General features: G+C 30.7%; 1 long non-coding RNA gene across 2 annotated transcripts in view; it reads right to left on the bottom strand.

Annotated features, from left to right (window-relative positions):
- Nucleotides 1–541: 541 nt before the first annotated feature.
- LOC142233204 (uncharacterized) overlaps nt 542–9,954 on the bottom strand; it is a 94,437-nt gene continuing 85,024 nt past the window's right edge. For both annotated transcript variants that reach the window (XR_012721353.1, XR_012721352.1), the window contains 3 exons: nt 1,751–2,075; nt 1,256–1,658; nt 542–1,185 (listed from right to left, as the gene is read on the bottom strand). This is a non-coding gene — a long non-coding RNA (uncharacterized LOC142233204). The remainder of the gene's footprint in view (nt 1,186–1,255; nt 1,659–1,750; nt 2,076–9,954) is intronic.

The following is a 9,954-nucleotide window of genomic DNA, read 5'->3' as shown; positions in this document are numbered from 1 at the left end:
CGTACTTTAGGTATTCCCAGCTCTCGAGGAATTTATTGATTCCAAAAAACGGTCAGTAGTTGTGGTGTCGAAGAAGTGTTTGTGTTAGATTCTAAGTCCCCTCATTTGGTTTGAGGTGTCTGGGCGGGAAAAGTTATATTCGGTAGGTGCACTGCAATGTGGAACGCCGTTCGGACTCGGCTACAAAAAGGAGGTCCCTTGTCATTGAGCTTAACAAGGAATCGGGCAGCACTCAGTGATAAGAGAGAAGTTCACCAATGTGGTATCACAATGGACTGAATACTCGTAGTCTAAGTGAGCCTGATACATCGGGCTGCCACCTAACCTAAGATCCGGAGATTAAGGTGGATGTTGGATAACCTTCAATTCGAGCGATCGACTTTTCTACTAATCGTCCTTTTGTCAAAAAAGTCAAAGTAGACATTTTCGAATTCGTCTAATCAATTTTGATATTTTTACGTCAATTCGACATTAGATTAGAAGGTGAATATGTTGCAAATATTTTTAACGTAGTATCTGAAAGTATCTGTAGACGATATAATTTACTTTAAACATTATTTTATTTTTCCCCTACGGGAAATCACAGGTCTGGTACATGTACTCAAGTTTGTACCAATTTTTAGAATTTCATATAATTTATTGATTTCTATACATTCTTCATATTAAAATCATATTGGATCTACACATTTACTGAAATACAATTATGAGAATAATCTATTGTTTAACATATTCCATTCAATTCCAATATATTCCAAATATTTGAAATGGAACAGGTTCCTAAAAGTTTGACCCGGACTGATTTATGAGGACCTGTCTATGGGGTAGTCCTACTAAGTTGTCACACGAAGTGTTCTTGGGAAGAAGTCCAAGCTGGTTTAGCTGGGCAATTTGAAGCTCTTTGTTGACAATAGCGTTTCATTCAGGAATATCCCAGTGCTCCATACCTCCACAGTCCTAGCAAACACAGACCATTGTTGGGTGAAGATCTTGCTTGAATCTCGACTGTGATGTCTCTAGTAAGGCCACCCACTGCTTTCTTTGCTTCACCAGACGTACAATTTCCAATTCCCGTTATGTTTCGATACAAAAGGGCTTTTGGTGGTAATATGTGAATTACTCGATGGCGGGTAAGATGTTGATGTAGAAATTTTAAGACATTTTCCATTGTTTTCTTCGTTGAGTACACTGAAAAAAAAATATTGTTGTGAGGCCAAAGATTACATGTCCTTAAAATACGAATGCAAATTTTGCTTACCATAGAAGACTCATTTCTCTAATATAAAGTTTTTTTCCTTGTCCATAAGTCTATAAACTTTTCAATGAAGTCGTATTGTCCTTATAATTAAGTGATTTTACTTAAAAATGGGTATCATAATATGACAGAAAAATTTTTTGTAGTAAGGTTAACTTGACTTTAATAATTTAGTAAAATTCTTTAAAATTCATGAAATTATCTTTAAATTTTTTGTCTTTTTGCATCTAGACTACAAAGCAAAAAATCGTTCAATAATAGGACATGTTTTTCAACACTTTATTTTAAAGATGTTTTTTACGTGAAACATATCATAATTTCTACTGCAAGTCGATTCTGAATTTGGAAAATAAAGTTGTCGTTAACTCGTTTTTAAAGGACTTTGATAGTATATGAAGAAAAAAATCTGAAAAAAACGAAAAATTAAAATTTGCTTCCTAAAAGCAAGTACACAAAACCCATATTTAAAAGAGAATTGTGTCTTAAAAGTATCCTTACTTGTATTCTCCGCTTCTTTGGCTCGGAATCAATACCGAAATTGTTAAAGTAAAGACAAAATCTTTGGAACCGTGCATGCTTTTTTCAGTGTACGTAAGGCACCCCTGCTCAATTAACTGAAGGTGATGAAAGGTTGTCCGTGCAGACATGTTAATTTTTCTCGACAAATTTACGAATCTTTTGGCGGCCGGCATTTCTTCAAGGTTAAAGTCGCCATTTTTAACTTTGTAAAACATTGTACAGTAGGCACGCTTTGTACACGGTGCAGATATCCAGGACGGCTTCGGATGCTTGTTGAGAAGCAAAGACAAGCTGACTTCTATACCTGTGGAAAATACCAAAAAAGAAAAAAAAATTAAACAGTTTTACTAAAAAAAAAGGTTTTGCTAATAAAAAATCAGTGTAAAAGAATTCACATTTTCCCACTCTCCCTCTCACATTTCTCATTCTATCATACACACTCAGTATTCTATGCGCGTGACAAGAATTGTGGTGACACGTGTGATTCACGCGTGAATCGTAAACGAAATCTGAAGCAATTCTCGTGAATGTGCGTGAATGGGACTGAAACAAATATGTCGTGCGTGAGAAATAAAATCGGTTCGTGAATAAAATTTCTGCAAAATCACGCTCACGAAAAAAAATCAAGATTTAATTTTTACCCGTTAAATTAAATGAATTTAGTTGTCGAACTATATTCTATTAATCAATTTTGTTACCTTTGCTTATTCCCGGTTGGAAAATGTCGTGAGTCTCGTGAATTTCTCGTGAGTCATTAAAAGTAGTTCGTGCGTGAGTACTGGTTTTCATTTCGTGAATGTGCGAGTGTGGCTACCACACGTATCGTGCGTGAGTGTGCGTGCATTAACATTTTGCTTCGTGAATGTGCGTGAGTGTGAGTGAAATTTTACTCACTCGCACACCCCTACTCCATATTCTTTAAGATGAAGCTTAAAATATTTTAGTGTGTGTGGATCCCAATTTATTAACACTTACTGTTTGTTTTGCAATTCCACTTACTAACACTGTTGCATATTATCTTGAATTTTGTGTTTGTGCTAATGAATTAGCATTAAGTTTGAAGAAGTTTAAACCGCAAAGATTAGAAAACATAAGTTTCCAGTTTCACACCTTCTTCCTCGCCACAGGCTACACCCTTTATCACCATCCATTCGTCCGATTTAGCCCCGCACGAATTATGTTTGTTTTCAAATTTAAAAAATTCACATGCTGACATTACAAGTCCGTCGAATAAGATGGATGTCCTTCTAGCCTCTGACCTCTATTTTACAAAAAAGTATTATTTTCTGTTAAGCATTTATCGGACTATCCGCTTACTGTGTTCATATTAATTCATTTTGATATTTCTAAAGCACGAACTAAATTTTTCTCAATTAAATATCTATTCGATTATCTTTATAATAAACTTTTAAACATCTGCAAATATTAGTAGCAAAAGTTTTTAAGCCATCAAATATTTCCCAACATATTGGATGAAATATGTATAATGATGGAAGGGAAATTTGTGAATATTTTACGAAAGTTATTATCGAGAGCATAGGAAAAACGATGTTTAAAGTTGATGGAATAAACACTTGGATCCAAAATTTTATTAAAATGTCAGACAGACAGATAGATAGATAGAGAGTAAACGATATCAAAGAGTAATGCACTTTGTTCTACAATGTCTACAAAATAGAAATTGAAATGTTACGAAAGTTAAATATTATCAACATCAGTGGAAATACGATCTTTGAAGTTGATTGAATAACCACTTCGATATATACATGTTTTAAATTTTATTAAAATGTCAAACAGACAGACGGATAGAGAGTAAATGGAATCAAAGAGTAATGCACTTGTACAAATGGAAAAAAATAATTACCCAGCAAAAACTCTCAGTACCCGGTAATCTTGTAGGTAAGCCTATTTAAAAATTAATAACCACTTATTAATTGGCATCGCTTCGGATTACATTTACATACGCATGTCCTAGAAGGAAAGTACTTCTCCCCAGGCATACTTTCGGCCATAAAATAAGTAGTGCATTTAAAGCATATAATCACCTAATATGTAATGACTTATTCGTAGATACACCAAAGCTTGCAAAATAACCACTTATTGTCTCAGGTAACCAAATCTCGAAAATATTGATTTCTGGATCAAAATATGGCGAGTGATGCTGTAATAGAAGAACTACTTGAATAGAAACGAATATTGTATAAATAAAAAAAATCTAATAAATAATCTAAATAAAATGCAAATTAATTTCACACTTAAAATAGAAACAAATGTAGGTTGTTTAAGGGAGTTGGATTCGTGAATTACGTTATAATATATCCAATAGCCAATTCACATAAGGTTCAAAATCTACTAAAAGTGGATTTTAAGTCTCTTTTTTATAAGGCAAATGGCATTCGAAATTTAGTTTAAGCGCATTTTGGAAGTGTAATGCGAATGAGGTATAAGAAAGCATTTATTTTATAACATAATATGACAATGTCATTAAACACAATTATTATGAAATATTTGTGATAAAAATTTCTTAACGGAAAAATTTTCAGAATTACCGTTATATTACATATTCTTTTTGATTTTTTATGTAAGCGCTCGATTATGTGAATAATTATACCTATTGGTACTATCATTTATTCTATTTTATTAATTCGTTAAACACAACTGCATAAAATTTGAGAATAACAATTCGAAAATTACCGAGAAGTATTTATTTTTGTCATTACAAGTTAGTCATAATAACTCGCCGCAATGTAATGCAACGTGTAATGACAGCTTTACTCCTGGCAATGTCAATTGTAATGAGATGTGGTTACCTAGTTTTTGCTGGGTAGTTAATAAATGAATTTATGCCTCTAGACACACAATGACAATATCAAAATTACAAGGCAATTGATATTTAACTACGGTTGCCACAGTTGGTCTACCAAAATGGTGGAATTTTTATGGTTTGGTAGATTGGTAGAACATTTGATGTTTTGGTAACATAGATTTTGCAAAATTTACTATCGAAATAGAATTTTGACAAAATTTTTAAACAAAACTAAAATTTTGACAAGATTATCTATAGAAAAAAAATTTTGACAAATTTTTCTACAGAAATAAAATTTTCACAAAATTTTCTATTGAAATAAAATTTTGCAAAATAATATTTTTTGTTTGGTAGTTTTTTGGTAAAATTTTCTCCAAATTTTGATAGATTATTCTTGGCTCGAATGGCAAGCGTGACCATGACATTTTTGATTTAATTGCTTATTTGTTTTAATTGGAAAACAACGATTTTTTCAATATCACATAATTAATTGATTCCAGAGAGATCGCCCACAGGTATTTCCTTAATAAAATTCCTTAAACATTAAATTTTTTAGGTGTTCACACTTTATGCTTCTCAAATTGCAATTACAAGATATTCGTGGCGGTGAAAAAATTCTATCATCTGAATTTTGTCAATAAATTGTTTTGAATATGGACATTAATTTCTAGTTTGTTTCTAAACTAGATAGTCAATTTCTTCAATAAAAATGTTGTTGCTTTTTGTATTTCTCTTCCCCCTCAAGCATACTCCTTCCTACGGTGTTTCTGTTAACAGATTTCTTTAAATTTTCCATCTTTGCTCTGCTGTTGGAAAAAAAAATATTAAAATCCTTTTCAGATTATTTATGCTGTAAGAGGAGAAGAAACAAAACGAAACAGGAAAAACAATTAAACTCTTTGTGAACGATATCACAGGGAAGAAATTTTACCTTGTGAAAGGACATATTAAAACGTAGTATGGATGCTTTTGTTTATTTTTAATATAATTTTTTCTGTTTTTGGTAGCTTGATTACAATGATAATATTTTTGTTTGGGGTTTTCCTTAATGGTATAATAGGGTGATGGGAGAATGTATGACAATATACGAAGTGTTTTTTTAGGAACTCAAAGAGTCTCAGGTCTTAATATGGCACAGAAACAAAGAAAATATAGAAATATACACATATGCAGTGAAACTTCTCAGAAGTTGATGGAAACGGTTGCATAATTTTTGGCCCTATTTGTTGAGGTCTCGAGTTATGAGAGGTTTATTGTAATGTATCAAACGTCTTACGACAATTTTCTACTTTTGAGATGTCTGGTTTTCAGAATGTCCAAATTTGAGAGGTTTCACTGTACAAGTATGGATGCTCTAAATTCGAGAGGAGACGACTATATCCTATACTAAAGAAATTTGCTCTTTCTTTTTTTCTAATTCAATCACGACATTAACTGATTCAAATGAACTTTTTAATTGCAATTGTTTTTTTTTCTTATTCTACTTGGATACGAGAAACGTACAATTTATATAAGTAATTAATAGGCTTATATATAAGTTAGGTGGCAGCCTGATATATCAGGCTCACTTAGACTATTCAGTCAATTGTGATACCACAGTGGTGAACTTTTCTCTTATCACTGAATGCTGTCCGATTCCATGTTAATTTCAATGGCAAGGGACCTCCTTTTTATAGCCGAGCCAATTATTTCTGTTTTCATGGTGTTATGGGTAAAATAGAATTGCAGTCCCAATTGGCGAGTAGACAGCAGTTTCAGATTTCAACATCTTCCTCAGATCTGCTTATTGGATAAACTACTGACTCCAATAATTCTTGAAATGAATATGGCTGAAGCATTTTCTTGAAAAAAATTTCGTAAGGTTTCTTTATATAATTTGCCCGACCTTTGTCTCTTTTTTTGTAATAAAATTTTGTAAGGTTTCTTTATATAATTTGCCCGATCTTTGTCTCATTCAGTAACTGAACTTATTCAAATAAATTGTCTTTTTGATAGAATTTAGGTGCGTTTAAACTGTTGCTACTTGTATCATTCCTACATACATACCTTAACATTTCCTCCTATAGTCTTTTCCATAGGCTTTCAATTAAAAGAAGCCCATTTTTAATATAACAATGTGGTGGTGCTGCAGACTTTGCTAAGGTAAAAGTGAATTTTGTTACTACTTAAATATTGTCACTTTCTCTACCGAATATTACAGCACAGTTGAGTGTTGAAAGCATAATGAATATAACTCGAAATGATTTCATTGACAATTAATAAATATACTCCCAATGGTAGGATAGTTGGCATAATAAGTGCCACATTCTGTTTGACAATGTCGTATTTTTAACTCGGAATCCTTAGCCAAACGATGCTTCAACGTATTTAACCACCTCATTGGACTGGGATATGCTTCTGGCGCATTTTTTTTTAATTTGGAAGAAAAAAAGCAGCGCTGGGCTAAATTGGGAGAATATGGTAGAAGAGACAGGATTTTATTGCCTGCTACCATTGTGACAGATAAGTGGCACCTTGAAAACGGTGGTCATTCGATGGTACATACTTCGCCTTCTCTGGACCACGACCACCGACACATGATCTGCCTTCGATTGCTCTTAAACGGAGTCACCCTTTGTTTTTGAATGGTCTCCAAGCATATGGATTAGGTTGCAGGTTTCCTTGTCCCAAGTCGGTAGCCATATTCCTTAGCCAGTAATCAGCTTTTTTATTTATTTAAGTCTATGGATTACAATCCTTGCTAGTCTGCAATTTTAAAAATAAACTAAGTCTAAAATATTATTAAATTTATTTAGGGAAATTGAAAAATCCAAATTAAAGTTATTATTAAATTTGTTACATTCTTTTAAAGCTCTCAAAATGGGCTCGCAAGAAGCATAATTACTCATATGAAAAGCAATAGTAAAATAGTCATGACGTCTAAGATTCAGTACTGGTACATTAAAACCAATAATCTCTAGAAGAGGGGGACAATCTATAAATCCATTAATTACCTTAAAAACAAACAAAACAGAAAGCTTTAATCTACGGTTCTCAAGAGATTTGAAATCAATTAATCTGTATCTAGTTTGATAAGCTAGATGCAGATTAATAGCTTTTTTGGGATATTACTTATAGGTGAGACTGAAATCTTATTTAATCACTAAAAAGTTAGAATTTCCCCCTTCCCATCGTATGGGCTGAGATTTTTTTATGATTGATAAAATCGAAAACGTTTCTAAAGATCACACACAAAAAAAAATATTTTTTGTCTTCAATCATAAAAGTAATTGGTCCAATTAATTTTTAATTGAAATGTCTTCAATCGCAGAAATTATAGTATCAATTACTAAAGTCAATTAAAAAATTAATTGTTCCAATTAAAAAATTAATTGATACTATTGAAAAATTAACCTAAAAATTAATTGATTTTTATTTCAATTAAAAATTTCTTGAACCAATTAAATTTTTAATTCATTTTTTTTAAATTCATCTCAAATTTTAATTGGAAAAATCTTGATGATATTTTTTCTGTGTAGTGGCTGTTCGTTATTTTCATTGTATTGTGGCAGGTGGTGAAATTCTCTCTTATAAATAAGTGCTACCCCATTCTATATTTAGCTAAATGACAGTGTACAAATTAAGTTACTTTCATTCGCAATGCTCTGCATTTTGGTGAGATTACCAGTATGATGATAATTGGCATGTATGTCACTGAATAATGCTTTTGGTATATTCCAGGAAATTTTACCAACCAAAATTACCATAAAAGACTTTAAGTCTTTCAATTGAATTAAGATGACAATGAATACTCTTGTCATAAGGCTTATTTGCAAATGACAACATTATGACAAATTTAATTACCATTCTACTTCAAATCATGATTTTGAATATCTCTAGCCCAAGTAGTAGACGCACATTGTCGCCTTTGGAATTGTAAGAGCAATGAACATAATTTCATTTGTGATTGAAGTCTTGGGCTTCCAGAGTGTTGAAAATCAAACAGGTAATAATACGTGTCATTATTTGGGAAATGGTGTTTCATCTTCTCTATTCCCACACTCCCCAAAAAACATTTGGTGTGTAATAGGACATTGCTTTGTAAATTTATGATGTGTGCCAGGTGTCACTGGGAATAGAAATTTTGAAATTCTACCATTAAGAATGGAGGGCAAGACAAAAAGCAAATTACATCTTCAAACGGCAGTCATTGACATAATTCCATGGTTGGTAGTTATACGATTGTGTGACTTCCGATGGTTTTTTATTATGCTCCATGTATTTTTTATAGAATAATATTCTAGTAAAATCTTTTAAATATAGACAATTTAAAATAATAGGCGATTTTTTTAGGATGTTCACAATGGCACTAATGAAAAGTAAAAATAATTCTATATTAAATGAATTTCATTCTAATATAGAAATAAAATTTTGACAAAATTTTCTATAGAAATAAAATTTTGACAAAATTTTCTATAGAAATAAAATTTTGACAAAATTTTCTATAGATATAAAATGTTGAAAAAATTTTCTATAGAAATAAAATTTTGACAAAATTTTCTATTGAAATAAAATTTTTAAAAAATTTTCTATAGAAATAGAATTTTGACAAAATGTTTAAATAAAAATAAAATTTTGACAAGTTTTTTTTTATAAAAATAAAATTTTGACAAAATTTTCATAGAAAAATTTTGAAAAAATTTTCTATCGGAATAAAATTTTGACAACATTTTCTATATAAATAAAATTTTGACAAAATTTTCTATAGAAATAAAATTTTGACAAAATTTTCAATAGAAATAAAATTTTGACAAAATTTTCTATAGAAATAAAATTTTGACAAGATTTTCTATTTCTGAAATTTTGACAAAATTTTCATAGAAAAAATTTTCTACAGAAATAAAACTTTGACAAAACTTTAAAATAAAAATACAATTTTCGCCAAATTTTGTGTAGAAATAAAATATTGACTAAATTTGCTATAGAATTAAAATTTTGACAAAATTTTCTATAGAATTAAAATTTTGACAAAATTTTCTATAGAATTAAAATTTTGACAAAATTTTCTATAGAAATAAAATTTTGACAAAATTTTCTATTGAAATAAAATTTTGCAAAATAATATTTTACTGTTTTGTAGTTTTTTAGTAACATTTCATCCAAATTTTGATTATTCTTGGCTTGAGTGGCAAATGTGACCACGACATTTCTGATTTAATTGTTTGTTTTAATTGGAAAACAACGATTTTTTCAATTGATTCCAGACAGTTGGAACACAGTTATTTCCTTAAAGATTAAATTCTTTATGTGTTTACACTTTATGCTTTTGAAATTGCAATTACAAGACATTCATGGCAGTGAAAGAATTCTATCATCTGAAAATTTTCACAGATATCGC

Source organism: Haematobia irritans, chromosome 4, assembly GCF_050003625.1.
Source record: "Haematobia irritans isolate KBUSLIRL chromosome 4, ASM5000362v1, whole genome shotgun sequence".
NCBI lineage: Eukaryota > Metazoa > Arthropoda > Insecta > Diptera > Muscidae > Haematobia > Haematobia irritans.
Note: the sequence above shows the minus strand (reverse complement) of the source record. Positions and strands in the feature narration are given on the sequence as shown.